This window comes from Oncorhynchus masou, chromosome 5, assembly GCF_036934945.1.
Source record: "Oncorhynchus masou masou isolate Uvic2021 chromosome 5, UVic_Omas_1.1, whole genome shotgun sequence".
In the NCBI taxonomy this organism is placed as follows: domain Eukaryota; kingdom Metazoa; phylum Chordata; class Actinopteri; order Salmoniformes; family Salmonidae; genus Oncorhynchus; species Oncorhynchus masou.
The window spans coordinates 34444967-34464169 of NC_088216.1; the positions used below are offsets into that span (position 1 = coordinate 34444967).

General features: G+C 41.7%; 1 protein-coding gene across 1 annotated transcript in view; it reads left to right on the forward strand.

Annotated features, from left to right (window-relative positions):
- Nucleotides 1–4736: 4736 nt before the first annotated feature.
- The window catches only part of LOC135539508 (growth/differentiation factor 5-like), a 29076-nt gene continuing 14609 nt past the window's right edge, over nucleotides 4737–19203 (forward strand). The window contains exons 1-2 of the transcript XR_010455623.1: nucleotides 4737–4918; nucleotides 7885–7952. The gene's annotated coding sequence lies outside the window, so the exon portion shown is untranslated. The remainder of the gene's footprint in view (nucleotides 4919–7884; nucleotides 7953–19203) is intronic.

The window sequence follows — 19203 nt, forward strand, 5'->3', positions numbered from 1 at the left end:
TGATCAAAACCTTGACAAAGTACAGGCTCAGTGAGCACAGCCTTGCCATTGAGAAGGGTAGACATAGGAAAACCTGGCTCCCTGTAGAGGAAAGGCTGTGCAACCACTGCACAACAGCAGAACCTGAGACGGAGCTGCATTTCCTGACAAAATGTCAAAAATATTAAACAATTAGAGTGTCATTTCCCCAAATTTGAAACCCTTATTCAAGGTTTCTAAGACCTCTCTGATGAGGATAGGCTACCCGTCCTGTTGGGGGAGGACGCAGAGAGCTGTGGGTTGGCAGCGCACTACATTGCTGCCTGCCATAAGTTGAGGGACAGTGTCTGAAAGACCAATCAACCTGCACATGTCCTCTACTGTATACTTATTGTTATGTGTATGGTTATTTTTACCCTTGGTTATTGTTGTTACTGTTGCCCCGTTGACAATTTTGATTCTCATTATTTTCATATTCTAAATATCCAAAATAAGCTTTGGGAATATGTACATTGTTACGTCATTCCAATCTCAAATTGAATTGAATTGAGACACACAGAGAGACAGAGATAGTTGCGATCAGTAGTTGGGGTCCTTTTTGGTTGTGGTCAGTGGTTGTGGTCGGTATTTGTATGGTTGTGTTGCAGGTTCTTTGGGCCCTACAGTGCAGTTGTGGTTAGTAGTTGTGGTTGTTAGTTGTATGGATGTGGTTGTAGTTATGGTCAGTAGTTGTGTGGTTCTAATCAGTAGTTGTGTTGTTCAGTAGTAGTTTGGTCAGTAGTCGTGTAGTTGTGGTCAGTAGTTGAGATCAGTAGTTGTGCGGCTGTGTTGCAGGTTCTTTGGGCCCTACAGTATGGTTGTAGTCAGTAGTTGTGGTGAGTAATTGTGGTCAGTAGTTGTGTGGTCAGTAGTTGGGGTCAGTAGTTGTGTCGTGGTGTTGCAGGTTCTTTGGACCCTACAGTATGGTAGTGGTCAGTAGTCGGAGTCCGTAGTTGTGTGGTTGTGGTCAGTAGTTTTGGTCAGTAGTGGTCAGTAGCTGTGTGGTTGTGCTTCGTAGTTGTGGTGAGTGGTTGTATGGACAGTAGGTGTGTGGTTCAGTAGTTGTGTAATTGTTGTCAGTAGTTGTGGTTAGTAGTTGTGGTCAGCAGTTTTGTGGTAGTAGTCAGTAGTTGTGGTCAATAGTTGTGTGGTAGTAGTCAGTAGTTTTGGTCAGTAGTTGTGTGGTTGTGGTCAGTGGTTGTGAACACCTGCTCTTTCCATGACATAGACTGACAAGGGAATTTTACTTTCACCTGGATTCACCTGATTGATATAACGTGTTCAATCCACTTCAGTCAGTGTAGATGAGACAGAGAAGGTTTTTTTAAGCCTCAATATAATTGAGACGTGGGTTGTGTGTGTGTGCTATTCAGAGGGTGAGATTTAAGTGCCTTTGAAGGGGTTTTGTAGTAGGTGCCAGGCACACCAGTTTGAGTGTGTCAAGAACTGCAATGCTGCTGGGTTGTTCACGCTCAACAGTATCCCGTGTGTATCAAGTATGGTCCACCACCCAAAGGACATCCAGCCAACTTGACACAACTGTAGGAAGCATTGGAGTCAACATGGGCCAGCATCCCTGTTGAACGCTTTCGACGCCTTGTAGAGTCCATGCCCTGACGAATTGAGGCTGTTCTGAGTGCAAAGCAGGGGTGCAACTCGATAGTAGGAAGGTGTTCTTAATGTTTTGTACACTCAGTGTATGAGTAGATGCATATAGGTTTTCACCATATATGCCCATAATACACATATATTGCCATATACAGTGACCTCTGTAATTATTGGGAGAGTGAAATGTTTTGCTGTTTTGGCTCTGTACTCCAGCACTTTGGATTTGAAATGATACAATGACTACGAAGTTAAAGTGAATACCGATATATGAGAAAGTTAGACACAGACGCACAAATATCATACCACCCCAAAAATGCTAACCTCCCCTGCTATTGTAATGGTGAGAGGTTAGCATGTATGCTATTTGTGCATCTGTAACTTTCTCACTTATCATTATTCAAGATTCATTCCTGTTAAGAGAATTATGTTCTCAATGTTCATAAACTGAACTTCAATTGAACTACTTCGGTCGGTTACCAAGAATTTGTAAGATTATTGTTGAAATGAAACAGACAGAGGCCAGTCTACAATAGTCAGCAACGTTTATTTACGAGAGCTCTGCCAATCATTCCATGTACATTGGTTTATATACCTCTCATTTCGTCATAAATGTCCCTCCTCCTCTCAGACAATGACAATATGGTTTTACAAGTCTTCTACGCATATATTTCTTATCACATCCTGCCACCTGTTACACAATCTACTGCAAACCCAAGGTTTTCCCCCTCCCTAGGTGGGGATACTTCCTTCCCTGTTATCAGTTTCACAGTGGTCACAAGTTGTCTGCCACAGTTCCTTGCCTGCTAACAGTCCCTCTTTTCTTATGGACAGACATTCTTCATCATTATACAGAGACAGGGTAGAACTCTGTTAGATATAGTCCTATCATTACTTTAAATGTATACATCATTTAGTCATTATACATAAAATTCATAACAATTCCGTAATCAAAATCAAATGCACTGAAGTGCTAGCTAGTTGTAGCTTAGGCCTTCAGTACTAGATTAATTCTCTGATCCTTTGATTGGGTGGACTACATGTCAGTTCATGCTGCAAGAGCTCTGATAGGTTGGAGGACTTCTGGAGGAAGTCCTGTGTAAGTCTATGGAAGGGGGTGAGAACCATGAGCCTCCTAGGTTTTGTATTGAAGTCACTGTACCCATGGTGCTACCCCAGAGAGTGCTACTGTACTTTCATAGTCGAAAGTGTTTAATCAGTTATTTGGTGACTTGAATATACAGTATGAGGATAGTTGATCAATTTTATTTTATGAAATTCACTGGGTAGGATGGTCCTCCCCTTCTTCCTCTGAGGGTCCTCCACTGATATGGACATATTATAAAGTAAGAAAAGGCTAATTCATTATATAACTATAATAGTATATACATATGGGCTGAAACATGTGTTTTTGTTGTTGACATAAATAAACAATTGCAGGTGAATATAAATATTGTCTTCTTGCTATATTGACGAATACAGTGCAAAAATGCTGGCAGCTCAAGAGGATTTATTAATGAAGTACCTGTATTCAAGTAATCCAAACCCCAGCAACCCATAGTCCTGTATACTAATTTAGACCCTATTGAAAGTGATGTCTGATAGATACAACAAGACAACATACAGTAACTAATTTCTTAGCCAGTAGAATCGATGTCTGAATAGGAACTATGGGTATATGGGAGTAACATGATGGATTACAAAATCAAATGCTCTATCTCAATAATCGGCAGCTGACTTCAGTCAATGTTATTTTTCTTGTCAGAATTCACTAACCTGTCTATGGTTAATGTGAACAGTGTGATCTGTATGTAGGCTATTTTATGTTGTCAGGTTTGAATACATTTCATGCTATCAGGTTTGACTCAGATTTGACTATGGCTGAGTTCCAAATGGCATTCTATTCTCTATGTCAAAGGACACTACTTTTGCCCTATGGGCCCTGGTCAAACGTGGGGCACTATGTGGGGAACAGGATGCAGACCATGAAGAGTCATAGATGTTGCGAGTTGCTGTAAGTCCAAATTTTGAATGAAACTTGCTGATTCTGTCCCCTGTGCTGCCGATGGTGCATGTCTGCGTGAAGGTTATACAATGGCTGGTAAAGAACACACGATCAGTGACTCTTCTCTTTCGATCAGAGCTTATGACCAAACCACCCCCCCCTTCTGTCAGTAATGTCCTGACATGTCATAAAAAAACACCAATTCAAGCAAGATTGAACATGACAATAATTCCAGCTGTAGGTCTGTGTGTTTCTGTATGTGCAGAACATAATATTCAAAAGTATCATTCTATATTTCCTTATAAAACAGATCTCAAATTACTTTTTACAGTCCTGTTTCAGCTGGTTGGCACCACTTTACCATGTCCTTTCTAAGTATGTACCAGACAGTGGATGGTTGGCTAAAATAAAATATTATTAAATTATGCATCTGAACACGCTCTAATACTTGATAAACTAGATTGCTGGAGATTGATTTGTACACAAAGAAAGCATAATATCACACAAGACCCAAAACCAAATGTCCATATGTTTTAGTATTGAGAGGGGAGTAAATTGTTATGGGGGAGTAAATTATTCTACAATCCAGAAGGTGGCACTATGCACCTGAATGAATCATTCCCTAATAGAGTTTCAAAGTCCACTCACAAAATTATTTCAGTAATCTCGACAGTAGAGTTATCCATTGATTCACATTTAAGATGTACTATCAGTAAATGTTCAATCAACGCATATGTGTGGATTGCATGTGTCAAGTAGTGCTGTGGCCAAGTCTACCTCAATTCCAGTCCACTCAAGACGGAAGAAGAAGACTGAAATTTGTCTTTGCTTTTATTTGAACCCAGAGTCGGACAAAGTGCAACGCCCCTGGAGCAGATTAAGGGGTTACGTATTTGTGTTTATTATGGATCCCCATTAGCGTCTGCCAAAGCAGCAGCTACTCTTTCTGGTGTCCAGCAAAATGAAGGCAGTTTAAACAATTTTGAAACATTACAATACATTCACAACACACTGTGCCCTCAGGCCACTACCACATATCTACAGTACTAAATCCATGTGTATGTGTGTGTGCGTGTGTGTGTGTGTGCATGTGTCTGTGCCAATGTTTGTTACGTGCATTGCTCAAGGGCACAACGGCAGGAGATGGCATCTAGGATACTGATACAACCCTCCGGTTGCCAGCTCACTCCCCACCAAATGTCCCCATTGGAATTTGAACCAGTGACTGACTGCTGGCCTGCTTCAAACCTCTAGGCTACCTGCCACCACAGGTCAGGGATTTTGGAGGAGGTAATAATGGGTTTGTTTTAGATGTTTCCCCTTTTTACATTGCACATGTATCAGTGCTTGCATAGATAATATATTTTCAGCATTCATGAAACAAAATAGGATTACTTGTTTTTTTTCAAGATCAACATTGATTTAATTTTTTTTTAAATGTAATTCTTATTTACAATTCAGAATTATGTAGGAAACTACAATACACAATTGACCTGGTCCCCACAGCAAAAAAAAAACAAACAAGAACATTCAAGCATCTGTTTAGAGGCATGAACCATGAAATTAATGTTGCCTTGAGATCGGAGGGCAGAAGATAAATGAAGGGGTGCAAATCACCTGCATTAGAAAGGTGTGGGAGTAATTATTAGTGATTTAGTTTCCCCTCATGCGTTTCATTTGTGGAGCTAGGCACACAATCTCCACTCTATTATTTCCAGCATAATGATGTCTCTGGCAGAGAACACGAGGAAATGTATCCTCACAAAAATAAACCTTGATGTCCTCACGTGAAGTAATATGAGGGCCATTAGAAGGGGTGATGTGGGAACCTACTGATGTGATGTGGGTGAGAGGGCTATGAAGGCCAGTATGACCATTGGGGACATGTCATACCCAACAGAGGACTGCTACAGGGTCTACGTGCAAAATGACAAGGTCAGAAAGTAGTGTATAGCCCAAAGATTTTAGCTATCTCACAAAATATCAGTAGGATGCTCATAGTTATACAACTAGCTAGAGATCAACAACTTGCAAATATCTGTTTTAGGGCTGCCAGTTTAGGGCTGCTAGTACCGCTGTGTTTTAGCCTAAAAATGTTTTTGTTTTTTTTGTGGTTGTGGCCTTTCAAATAGATGAATATTATATAAAAATGAATCTTAAACTAAAGCATTAGCTGATTTATTAAACCAATTAATAAAGTGATCTACACATCCCTAGTGTACAATGGTGCACAAAATAATAGGAACACCTTTCTAATTTTGAGTTGCACCTCTTTTTGCCTTAATTCGTTGGGACTCGATCCACAGGGAGGCCCATGTTGACGCCAATGCTTCCTACAGTTGTGTGCAGTTGTCTGGATGTCCTTTGTGTGGTGGACCATTCTTGATACACACAGGAAACTGTTGAGCATGAAAAACCCACTCAAACCGTTCAAAGCACTAAAATCTTTTGTCTTGCACATTCACCCTCTGAATGGCACAGATACACACGCCATGTTTCAATTATCTCAAGACTTAAAAACCCTTCTTTAAGTGGATTGAAGTGGATTAGCCTAGTGTTGGACTTATAACCAAAAGGTTGCAAGTTCAAATCCCCGAGCTGACAAGGTACAAATCTGTCGTTCTGCTCCTGAACAGGCAGTTAACCCACTGTTCCTAGGCCGTCATTGAAAATAAGAATTTGTTCTTAACTGACTTGCCTAGTAAAATAAAGGTAAAATAAAAAAAAATTAACAAGTGACATCAATAAGGGATCATAGCTTTTTCCTGGATTCACCTGGTCAGTCGGTCATGGAAAGAGGTGTTCCTAGTGTTTTGTATACTCAGTGTATATCTACAATACCCCTGTTTACTTAACATCAACGTTTAGCGTCAATAGTGGTTGGTGCCGTTTAGGATTATGGAGGACAGTATTTTTTTTACAAATGAGAATGGCCTTATTTCTATTACAGCATATTGGATGACTGCCATTCATATTCCCATTCACGCAGTTCAATGTAACATCAATAGGTTTAGGCTAGTACATGATACTCAAAATTGCCATATACCCATCATGAGGTTGCTACAACCAAGCCTACAAAATAAAGTGTATAATGTAGGTGCACAGGTCAAGAGACAAATTGGAGTAATCAAGGTGACAGACAATGGCACATTCAATCCCGCCTTGTACACTCTTGCCTGCATCTAGCTGATTTGGTGTGTAATCATCAATCCAAACAATTGGAAATGAAAGTATCTATTGGACAAATTAATTTTCTTCCGTTTTGCTTCCGTTTAAGAAACATTTTGCTACAAAATCAGTGGAATGAATACATCCCTAATCACCTGCGCACAGTTAATTTTAATAGCAGCCACATATGACATCATCACTTGCTTGTTGTATAAATCCTTCTTGCATCTATGCACTCTCCACCTCTCACCTTTTCCCTTCGCTTGTGGATTTCAGTACACAACACAACAGCTGTCTGTGACCAGGTGCAAAAACCTCCAAGCCAAACCGCTACACAGCCTACATCATTGTCCCCATTTTAATGTTATTGTCAACAAACTAGAACTGACGCGTTAGTAAACCCACAATCCAATCCATGTGTACAGCAAGCAGTTTAGCAGTTACACCGGTGGGCCCCGGTGGCCATTAATTAATAAAACCGAAAGCTTAACTTGACTTGGAAGAGTTGCTGTGTTGGATAGCCTTAGCCCACTAGCTAACATAAATAGCATTCCTCTCTGAGTCGGATTGTTGAGTAGGCTAAATTAGCTGCATTAGCTACATAAGTGAAAGGTAAACTAAGAAGAAAAAAACGAAACAAAATATACCTAGCTCTCGCTCTCTCTTATGCTGCTTCGCCTTAATTTTTTAAGACATTAATTTGTTAACTGTTAAATAATTGTCTTTATTTAGTGCAGTGCTGGCTTGCTAGTTGTGGATTATGCTTTCAGTGCTAGAATCATTCTCTGACAACTTGTCAGTTCATACTGCGAGTTCTGCTAGGTTGGAGGACATCGTCTGGAAGATATAACAATTACTTTGTAAGTCTTTGGAAGAGGGTGAGAACCATCAGCCTTCAAGGTTTTGTATTGAAGTCAATGTATCCAGAGGACAGAAAATAGCTGTCCTCCAGCTACACCACTATGCTACCCTAGAGGGTGCTGTTGAGCTACTGTAGACCATTGCAAAACAGTTATTTGGTGACGCGAATGTATTTAGTAAAGTCTTACCTAAAAAAGGATAACTTTTTTCTCTCACTTTTTTTAAAGGACTTTCACTGAGTAGGATGGTCCTTCCCTTCCTCCTCTGAGGTAACTCAACACGCTAAACAGTAGAGGTGAGTTCGCTGGTCCCATGCATTTACTGAACTATACAGTGGCAAGAAAAAGTATGTGAACCCTTTGGAATTACCTGGATTTAGACATAAATTTGTCATGAAATTTGATCTGATCTTCTTCTTAGTCACAACGATAGACAAACACAGTGTGCTTAAACTACTAACACACAAATTATTATATTTGTCTTGTCTATATTGAATACATCATGTAAACATTCAGTGTAAGTTGGAAAAAGTATGTGAACCCCTAGGCTTATCACTTCTCCAAAAGCTAATTGGAGTCAGGAGTCAGCTAACCTGGAGTCCAATCAATGAGACGAGATTAGAGATGTTGGTTAGAGCTGCCTTGTTGATGTTAGTTAGAGTTGCCTGAAAATTTGAGTTTACTATTCACAAGAAGCATTGCCTGATGGGAACCATGCCTTGAACAAAAGAGATCTCAGAAGACCTAAGATTAAGAATTGTTGACTTGCATAAAGCGGGAAAGGGTTACAAAAGTATCTCATCAGTCCACAGTAAGACAAATTGTCTGTAAAGGGAGAAGGCACTGTTGCTACTCTCCCTAGGATTGGTCGTTCTGCAAAGATGACTGCAAGAGCACAGAGCAGAATGCGCAACAAGGTTAAGAAGAATCCTAGAGTTTCAGCTAAAAGCTTACAGATCTCTGGAAAAAGCTAACATCTCGGATGAGCTTTTGATACGTGAAACACTAAACAAGAATGGTGTTCATGGGAGGACACCACGGACACCACATCAAAACCTCATCCCAACTGTGAAGTTTGGTGGAGGGAGAATCAATTAAAATCAAAGTGTATTTGTCACGTGCGCCGAATATAACCGGTGTAGACCTTACAGTGAAATGCTTACTTCCAGGCTCTAACCAACAGTGCAAAAAAAGGTATTAGGTGAACAAGTAAAGCAATTAAAATAACAGTAGCGAGGCTATATAGAGTAGCGAGGCTATATAGAGTAGCGAGGCTATATAGAGTAGTGAGGCTATATAGAGTAGCGAGGCTATATAGAGTAGAGAGGCTATATAGAGTAGCGGGGCAATATACAGTAGCGGGGCTATATACAGTAGCGAGGCTATATACAGGCACCGGTTAGTCAGGCTGATTGAGGTAGTATGTACATGTAGATATGGTTAAAGTGACTGGCATATATGATAAACAGAAAGTAGCAGTAGTGTAAAAGAGGGGTTGGTGGGTGGCGGGACACAATGCAGATAGCCCGGTTAGCCAATGTGCGGGAGCACTGGTTGGCCGGGCCAATTGAGGTAGTATATGAATGTATAGTTACAGTGACTATACATATATGATATACAGAGAGTAGCAGCAGCATAAAAGAGGGGTTGGGTTGGGGGGGCACACAATGCAAATAGTCCGGGTAGCCATTTGATTACCTGTTCAGGAGTCTTATGGCTTGGGGGTAAAAACTGTTGAGAAGCGCTTTTTGTCCTAGACTTGGCACTCCGGTACAGCTTGCCATGCGGTAGTAGAGAGAACAGTCTATGACTGGGGTGGTTGGCGTCTTTGACAATTTTTAGGGCCTTCCATACCTTAAGGGAACTTTTTGACAATCACCGTATGGTTAGTGAGAAAGTCCATATTGGAAATGTACCGTCCCTTACAAGACGTCCGAAAACATTTTTAAAATTCGGGGACGGCGTCGGGCCGAGCGGCAGGGCCAGACCTACCGGGAAGTCATCAAATGAACTTTGTCGGACATTCGGTTTTCGTTTTATAAAATAATCAAATTTTGGTCAATTTTTCCGCTATGCCGGAAGATCCCACAAGAGGGCATAAGCAATCATATTGCTATTGGACAAAACATCCCGAATCACGACGGGCCATATCTCGAAAACTGAAAATATTTCGAAGCCGAAACTTGGTGAGCATAGGTTTGGCATAATGGGCAGTTGGCCCCGAACAAGATGGCGTCTAGGCCTCAACGGTTTTTGAGTTATGGCCATATTTCTGGGATTAAAGGTCCAAAATGAAAATAGAGAAAAGATTTTTTCACTTCACGTCAAAGTCAAGGAGCCTCCGGTGTCAATAACAAAAAAATCAGCCATTTATCTATCGTCATTTAAGAGAAATCGTACGATGAAAGGTTTGTGATGTTCAGATATAGGTGTTTTTTTTTTCAACGGTTACAGATCCAGTTGCAGGGTGTTCATACGAATATTTTTAAAGTGTGCTGCGGAGCTCTGCGACATTTCTGTGATTTTCTATGATTTTCTGAAATAACACACACTCACTAAACCCTCCGTAAATAACTCAGTTCTTAACGTAAAGACTTAAAACTCAGGATAATGTAAAGGCATACCCCAATGAGGATATGAGTTTATTTATAGCTTCCTGTGCCAACAGGAAGTGCCTTAAATGGTGTCATAGTGGCTGTATCCAAGGGTTAAAAAGGTCAGATCTTTTCAAAACTTCATATGTGATTAGGCAACCCTCCTGAACTGTAAAATCACTCATTTCTCCCAACAGATGTCAAAGAAAAGCTCTCACACACACACACAGCAAGGATGGAGTGACAAAGCGCGGTGTTTAAAGACACAGAGAGCAGGCAATGGCATAAACATAATCCCAAGGCCGTGCCGAGTCCAACGAGGCGCCCCGCTTGACCGTAGCTCGCTCGGTCTGAGCGCAGCGACCATGAGAAAAATAGGCCCACAATGAAGCCTGCACCACAATGTCATTTGATTTTGGGTGACAGCGGCGGAACCGTTAGGTTTAGAAGAACAATTCAAAACAATTCAAAACTAAATCACACAGATACACAACTTGGATGGAGGGACGTATTGGGGTGTGTAGAGACTGACAGTGCCTCCAATAGTTAGCTTTGTTCGAGCTAAAAAAGAACCGTCAGACCTAGAGTTCCGAAACTTTAGAATCCTGTTCTAGACCTCAGGTCGATAGTGCGTGGTGAGTTACGGCGCTCTAGAAGGTTCTCGGACCGAGAAACAGCGTCGAACATTTGCAATGACTTCAATTCATTTTGACCATTACGAAAATGGTGACATTTAGAAATGTCCCAGAGACACAAGACTAGGTGCATTGTGACTGTCTCGGCCCATAGAGACAGAACCCAACATCTCTGTCCGATAGCTCATTCAAGGACCCCATAGCAAGGCATGGAAAAAAGTGGATTTTCAGCACCAATTAGGCTTTTACTCGGACACCAAATGACCTATCGAGCCGAAACTCGGGATTCGGGGTCGCCTCACATAGGACTACACATAATGTCCGAACTGGCCCCGCAGCTAGAAAGTAACTATGTGTTTTATGTTTTTTTTATGGTTTGAACCGAAGGCGTTGTGAATTTTGGGCCAGCTCTGCAGTATGTGATACTTGGCTCCTAAACGAGTTGGGAAAAGTGGGTTTGGTGTCAGTTTGTATCAGTTTGGTGTCAGAATGATATCAAATTAACTGATGGACGGTGACTTGCAGGCGACTCTTGTCCATTTGCAATATGTTTAAGCGGTGAGGTACCATCAACAAAAGCGACATTCTGAAATCAACCCTAACGAGCGATGGAGAGGTACCAGTATCACTGCCCAGCCATCCCGAGGTCATCGGGCCAGTCAATTTGGCATTCCTGCATGATTTTTATGGCATGACAAATTGGTGATGGTGACTGCCCAGTTAACCATATGGCAAATGCACAGTGACTTTGAAAGAGTGAGAAAACATTACCAAATGGACATTCTGAAATCAACACAAACAATGGCATCACCATAGTGTCCAGACTGTGCCGAGTCCAACGAGGTGCCCCTCTTGACCATAGCTCGCTCGGTCTGAGCGCAGCGACCATGAGAAAAATAGGCCCACAATGAAGCCTGCACCAGTACGTCATTTGATTTTGGGTGACAGCGGCGGAACCGTTAGGTTTAGAAGGACAATTCAACCACAGGACTGTTCCTAAGGTCATCCCAATCTGTGCAAGCCTATCCTTGACCGTGTGACATTAACCCTTCACAGTCAAAAGAAGGTGTTTACATAAAAACAGTGTGCATTGACTTCTCTCCCCATAGGAATACATTGGCTGCTCCACTAAATACAACCTGGAGTCTATATGGGTTATGAATGCTGTATGAACCTGTCTTCGGTACCAGTCCATCAGGCCACTATAAGGTCTACCTGTGTCGATTCTAAGCTTCCTGGACCAACCGGAAGTGGTTCAAATCGCCCTAAAAGTGTATACCCATAACCTGCCTGCAGTTTGATAGACATAGTGCATTCAACCCTGTGTAAATCAGTCAGTTTTAATGGTAAAGACTTAAAACTCAGGATTCTGTAATGGAATACCCCAATGAAGATGTATGTTGAGTTACAGCTTCCTGTGCCAACCGGAAGTGCCATAATTGGTGTCTCATGGGCTGTTTTGAGGGGTTAAAAAAATCAGATCTTTCCAAAACTTCATATATATGATTAGGCAACCCCCGTGAACTGTAAATCAGTCATTTTTCCCATAAAAATTCAAAGGAAAACTAAATCACACAGATTCACAACTTGGATGGAGGGACGTATTATTGGGGTGCGTAGAGACTGACAGTGCCTCCAATAGTTAGCTTTGAATGATATCAAATTGACTGATGGATGGTGACTTGCAGGTGACTCTTGTCCATTTGTAATATGTTTAAGCGGTGAGGTACCATCACCAAAAGTGACATTCTGAAATCAACCCAAACGAGCGATAGAGAGGTACCAGAATCACTGCCCAGCCATCCCGAGTTCATCGGGCCAGTCAATTTGGCATTCCTGCATGATTTTTATAGCATGACAAATTGGTGATGGTGAATGCCCAGTTAACCATATGGCAAATGCACAGTGACTTTGAAAGAGTGAGAAACATCACCAAATTGACATTCTGGAATCAACCCTATCGAGCGATGGAGAGGTACCAGAATCACTGCCAAGCCATCCCGAGTTCATCGGGCCAGTCAATTTGCAAATGCACAGTGCATTCCTGCACATTCCTGCACGAGATTTTCATTTTCAGTGACTTTGCAAAAGTGAGAAAACATTTGCAATATGTTTTAACAGTGAGGTACCATCACCAAAAGTGACATTCTGAAATCAACCCAAACGAGTGATGGAGAGGTACCAGAATCACTGCCCAGCCATCCCGAGTTCATCGGGCCATTCAATTTGGCATTCCTGCATGATTTTTATAGCATGACAAATTGGTGATGGTGAATGCCCAGTTAACCATATGGCAAATGCACAGTGACTTTGAAAGAGTGAGAAACATCACCAAATTGACATTCTAGAATCAACCCTAACGAGTGATGGAGAGGTACCAGAATCACTGCCAAGCCATCCCGAGTTCATCGGGCCAGTCAATTTGGCATTCCTGCACACATTTTCAGTGACTTTGCAAAAGTGAGAAAACATTTGCAATATGTTTTAACAGTGAGGTACCATCACCAAAAGTGACATTCTGAAATCAACCCAAACGAGCGATGGAGAGGTACCAGAATCACTGCCCAGCCATCCCGAGTTCATCGGGCATCCCGAGTTCATCGGGCCAGTCAATTTGGCATTCCTGCATGATTTTTATAGCATGACAAATTGGTGATGGTGAATGCCCAGTTAACCATATGGCAAATGCACAGTGACTTTGAAAGAGTGAGAAACATCACCAAATTGACATTCTGGAATCAACCCTAACGAGATGCGATGGAGAGGTACCAGAATCACTGCCAAGCCATCCCGAGTTCATCGGGCCAGTCAATTTGGCATTCCTGCACAAATTTTCAGTGACTTTGCAAAAGTGAGAAAACATTTGCAATATGTTTTAACAGTGAGGTACCATCACCAAAAGTGACATTCTGAAATCAACCCAAACGAGCGATGGAGAGGTACCAGAATCACTGCCCAGCCATCCCGAGTTCATCGGGCCAGTCAATTTGGCATCCCTGCACAATTTTTATAGCATGACAAATTGGTGATGGTGAATGCCCAGTTAACAATATGGCAAATGCACAGTGACTTTGAAAGAGTGAGAAACATCACCAAATGGACATTCTAGAATCAACCCTAACGAGTGATGGAGAGGTACCAGAATCACTGCCAAGCCATCCCGAGTTCATCGGGCCAGTCAATTTGGCATTCCTGCACGAATTTTCAGTGACTTTGCAAAAGTGAGAAAACATTTGCAATATGTTTTAACAGTGAAGTACCATCACCAAAAGTGACATTCTGAAATCAACCCAAACGAGCGATGGAGAGGTACCAGAATCACTGCCCAGCCATCCCGAGTTCATCGGGCCAGTCAATTTGGCATTCCTGCATGATTTTTATAGCATGACAAATTGGTGATGGTGAATGCCCAGTTAACCATATGGCAAATGCACAGTGACTTTGAAAGAGTGAGAAACATCACCAAATGGACATTCTGGAATCAACCCTAACGAGCGATGGAGAGGTACCAGAATCACTGCCAAGCCATCCCGAGTTCATCGGGCCAGTCAATTTGGCATTCCTGCATGATTTTTATAGCATGACAAATTGGTGATGGTGAATGCCCAGTTAACCATATTGCAAATGCACAGTGACTTTGCAAAAGTGAGAAAACATAAACAAATGGACATGATGAAATCAACACCACGGGTGATTGAAAGGAACAACAATCACTGCCCGGCCATCCCGAGTTCATCAGGCCAGTCAATTTTGCATTTCTGAAGGATTTTTGAGCATGTCAAATTTCTTATGACATTTGGCCCCCACAAAACATATGCCTTATGCACAAGTAAAAAAAACAAAAAAAACATTATGATAATAAAATATGACTAATATGTTGATACAGTTCTTATACGTGTGTAATTGACACAAAATTCACAAAATTCGAAAAAAAATCGAAAAAAGGTCCAGAAAGCACTTTTTTAGGGGTGTGTGAAGTTTTTTATGAAATTTTGCAATTATTGACTTTTGACTTCTGACTTCCTATGAAATCATATTGCAGATGCAGCAAACACATGCAATAATGCGCAAGTAAAAAAAATAAAAAAATAATGATAATAAAATTGGACAAAAGTATATTCATACACTTCTTACACATGTGTAATTGACAAAAAAGCAAAAGAATTTCGAAAAACGGTCCAGAAAGCACTTTTTTAGGGGTGTGTGAATTTTTTTATGAAATTTTGCAATTATTGATTTTGACTTCTGACTTCCTATGAAATCATATTGCAGATGGAGAAAAAACACATGCAATAATGCGCAAGTAAAAAAAAAAAAAAAATCTGAGAATAAAATTGGACAAAAGTATATTCATACAGTTCTTACACGTGTAATTGACAAAAAAAAGCGAAAGAATTTCGAAAAACGGTCCAGAAAGCACTTTTTTAAGGGGTGATAAGTTTTTGACAAAAAATCAATTTTTTCAAAATTTGGCTTTTGGATGTTGACTTGGAGTCCAATATCAATATGAAAAACCACGGTGGAGCGCACACGCCACCTGTTGGATTTTTGAAGTGTTACAACTGGCAATAGCCATATGGCATTTGAAGTACATTTTGCATGAATCAACGCCGATTTGGGTGGTATTGACCAATGTGTACATGGTTTGTACTATGCCAATAATTTGCCATTCATTTTTGTCCAATACAGGGGGGGGAATTCCCTTACTCTGACACCGCCTGGTGTAGAGGTCCTGGATGGCAGGCAGCTTGGCCCCAGTAATGTACTGGGCCGTACGCACTACCCTCTGTAGTGCCTTGTGGTCGGAGGCCAAGCAATTGCCGTACCAGGCAGTGATGCAACCATGCTCTCGATGTTGTAGCTGTAGAACATTTTGAGGATCTGAGGACCCATGCCAAATCTTTTTAGTTTCCTGAAGGGGAATAGGCTTTGTCGTGCCCTCTTCACAACTATCTTGGTGTGTTTGGACCATTGTAGTTTGTTGGTGATGTTGACGCCAAGGAACTTGAAGCTCTCAACCTGCTCCACTTACAGCCCCGTTGATGAGAATGGGGGCGTGCTCGGTCCTCCTTTTCCTGTAGTCCACAATCATCTCCTTAGTTTTGGTCTCCTTAGCATCATGGTTTGGGGCTGCTTTGCTGTCAGATGGAAAAATTCATTCCCAGGTTGTTGTTTTTTTAGCAGGAGAATGTCAGGCTATCTGTCTGCCAATTGAAGCTCAACAGAAGTTGAGTGATGCAACAGGACAACGCCCCAAAACACAGAAGTATATCAACAACAGAATGGCTTCAACAGAAGAAAATACGCCTTCTGGAGTGGCCCAGTCAGTCCTGACCTCAACCCGCTTGAGATGCTGTGGCATGACCTCAAGAGCGGTTGACACCAGACATCCTAAGAATATTGCTGAACAGAAACAGTTTTGTAAAGATGAATGGTCCATAATTCCTCCTGACCGTTGTGCAGGTCTGATTCGCAACTCCAGAAAACGTTTGGTTGAGGTTATTGCTACCAAAGGATGATCAACCAGTAATTCAATCCAAGGGTTCACATACTTTTTCCACCCTGCACTGTGAATGTCTACACGGTATGTTCAATAAAGACACGAAAACTTATAATTGTTTGTGTGTTATTAGTTTAAGCAGACTGTGTTTGTTGATTGTTGTGACATTTCATATAAAAATCCAGGTAATTCCAAAGGGTTCACATGCTTTTTCTAGACACTGTATATAATCCTCTGGATGTGGGTTACTATTTTCCCCATGCATCAAGATAGCATATTTGATTTGATAAACCATTGAAAGCATTTTTCATCTTGTAAACATTGTGCATGGATTCAAGTGTGCATTATTCTGGAACAGGGCTTAAAATAGCAATAGGGGTCTAATTTATTGTTTATTGCAGTATATTTTACTAAACCCCAATTTAAAACATACCGTTTTACAAAGTCAAAAGGTACATGTAGAAATCAATAGGCTGCAGTCAAACAGTTTCAAACTCATTCCCTTTCCTGGGAAGCATTAGCCAGTGGGGGAAAAGGTCAACATTTCCATCCCAAATGTAAAAATGAATGGAGCTTGACCACTCAAAAGCCACAGGCACGTAAACCTACAGCTCAGGTGGGAAAGCGTGTCCCGGATACAGAGGTCCCATTCTTGCGTCGTCAGGCACAAAGCCTGGCTGCACAGTTAGAGGAGTTTAAACAAGCCAAACTCATTATCTATAAAGGTGGCGTGGCGGGGAGTTGGCTGCGACCAGGTTAGCCGTTGGAGTCTTGTCAGAAGGACCTGAAAGCTCTAATATGTGTTCACTCAGGATAACCAAATAAATCCGGGCAAAATTACTGCAGCTAGAATTTTCCAGGGAGCGAAATGGAGATGTTCTGTACAAAGAAACAAAACATTTTCAAAGTAATACTTAGCGAAAAGGTTACCCTGTTCCTCCTGAAGTTCAGGTATAGTTTTAGGAACCAAATATGGAGATTATTTAAATGTTCAATAATCCATAGAAATCCTATCATTACCAGGCAAGTAAAGCAGTAACCCAAGCAGTAACCCTGGATTGTAAACTGTCATGGTCAAAACATACTGATACAGTAGTAGCTAAAATGGGGAGAAGTCTGTCTATAATAAAGTGATGCTCTGCCTTCTTAACAACACTATCAACAAGGCAGGACTTAAAGGCCCAAGTTTTGTCGCACCTTGACTACTGTTCAGTCGTGTGGTCAGGTGCCACAAAAAAGGAGTTAGGAAAATTACAATTGGTTCAGAACAAGGCAGCACGGCTGGCCCTTGGATGTACACAGAAAGCTATTATTAATGATATGCATGTCAATCTCTCCAGGCTCAAAGTGGAGGAGTACCTCCACTACCTGTATTTATGAGAGGTTGTTGACATGTTGAATGTCTGTTGAGCTGTCTGACATGTCGAGCTGTCTGTCTAAACTACTGGCACACAGCTCGGACACCCATGCATACCCCACAAGACATGCCACAAGAGGTCTCTACACAGTCCCCAAGTGCAGAACAGACTATGGGAGGTGCACAGAGCCATGATGACATGGAACTATTCCACATCAAGTAACTGATGCAAACCGTAAAATAAGATTTCAAAAATACATTTAATTTTTTTTTAATGGAAGAGCGGGGACTGTGAAGCAACACAAACATGCACACACACACAAACACACACACACGATAACATACGCACTATACACACACATATACATGGATTTAGTACTGTAGATATGTGGTAGTGGTGGAGTAGGGGCCTGAGTAATGTGTTGTGACATCTGTGAATGTATAGTAAGGTTTTTCGAATTGTATAAACTGCCTTAATTTTGCTGGACCCCAGGAAGAGTAATGGGGATCCATAATAAACACAAATGAGAATACTTCATAAAAAAGTCCCCTCTAGATGACTGTGTGATCACGCTCTCAGCAGCCGATGTGAGTTAGACCTTTAAACAGGTCAACATTCTCAAGGCCGCAGAGCCAGAAGGATTACCAGGACGTGTACTCTAAGCATGCGCTGAACAACTGGCAAGTGTCTTCACTAACATGTCCAGCCTCTCCCTGTCTGAGTCTGTATTACCAACATGTTTCAAGCAGATTCAAGCCGATGACACAACATTGGTAGGCCTGGTCACTGACAATGATGAGACAGCCTATAAGGAGGTCAGAGACCTGACCGTGTGGTGCAACAACCTGTCCCTCAACGTGACCAAGACAAAGGAGATGATTGTGGACTACAGCAAATTGAGGACCGAGCACACCCCATTCTCATCGACGGGGCTGTAGTGGAGCAGGTTGAGAGCTTCAAGTTCCTTGGCATTCACATCATCAACAAATTAACATGGTCCATGAAGTGGGCACAACAAAACCTATTCCCCCTCGGGAGACTGAAAAGATTTGGCATGGGTCCTCAAATCCTCAGAACGTTTTACAGCTACACCATCGAGAGCATCCTGACGGGTTGCATCACTGCCTGGTATGGCAATTGCTCGGCCTCCAACCACAAGGCCCTACAGAGGGTAGTGCGTATGGCCCAGGACATGACCGGGGCCAAGCTTCCTGCCATCCAGGACCTCTACACCAGGCGGTGTCAGAGGAAGGCCCTAAAAATGGTCAAAGACTCCAACCAACCTAGTCATAGACTGTTCTCTCTGCTACCGCACGGCAAGCACAAAGAACAAACCCACATGACAATGACAATCACTCACAAAACAGAAAGGGAAGCCAGAGGGTTAAATAAGGAACATTGATTATGGAATGGAAACCAGGTGTGTATAATGAAAACAAAACAAAGCAAAAATGAAAATG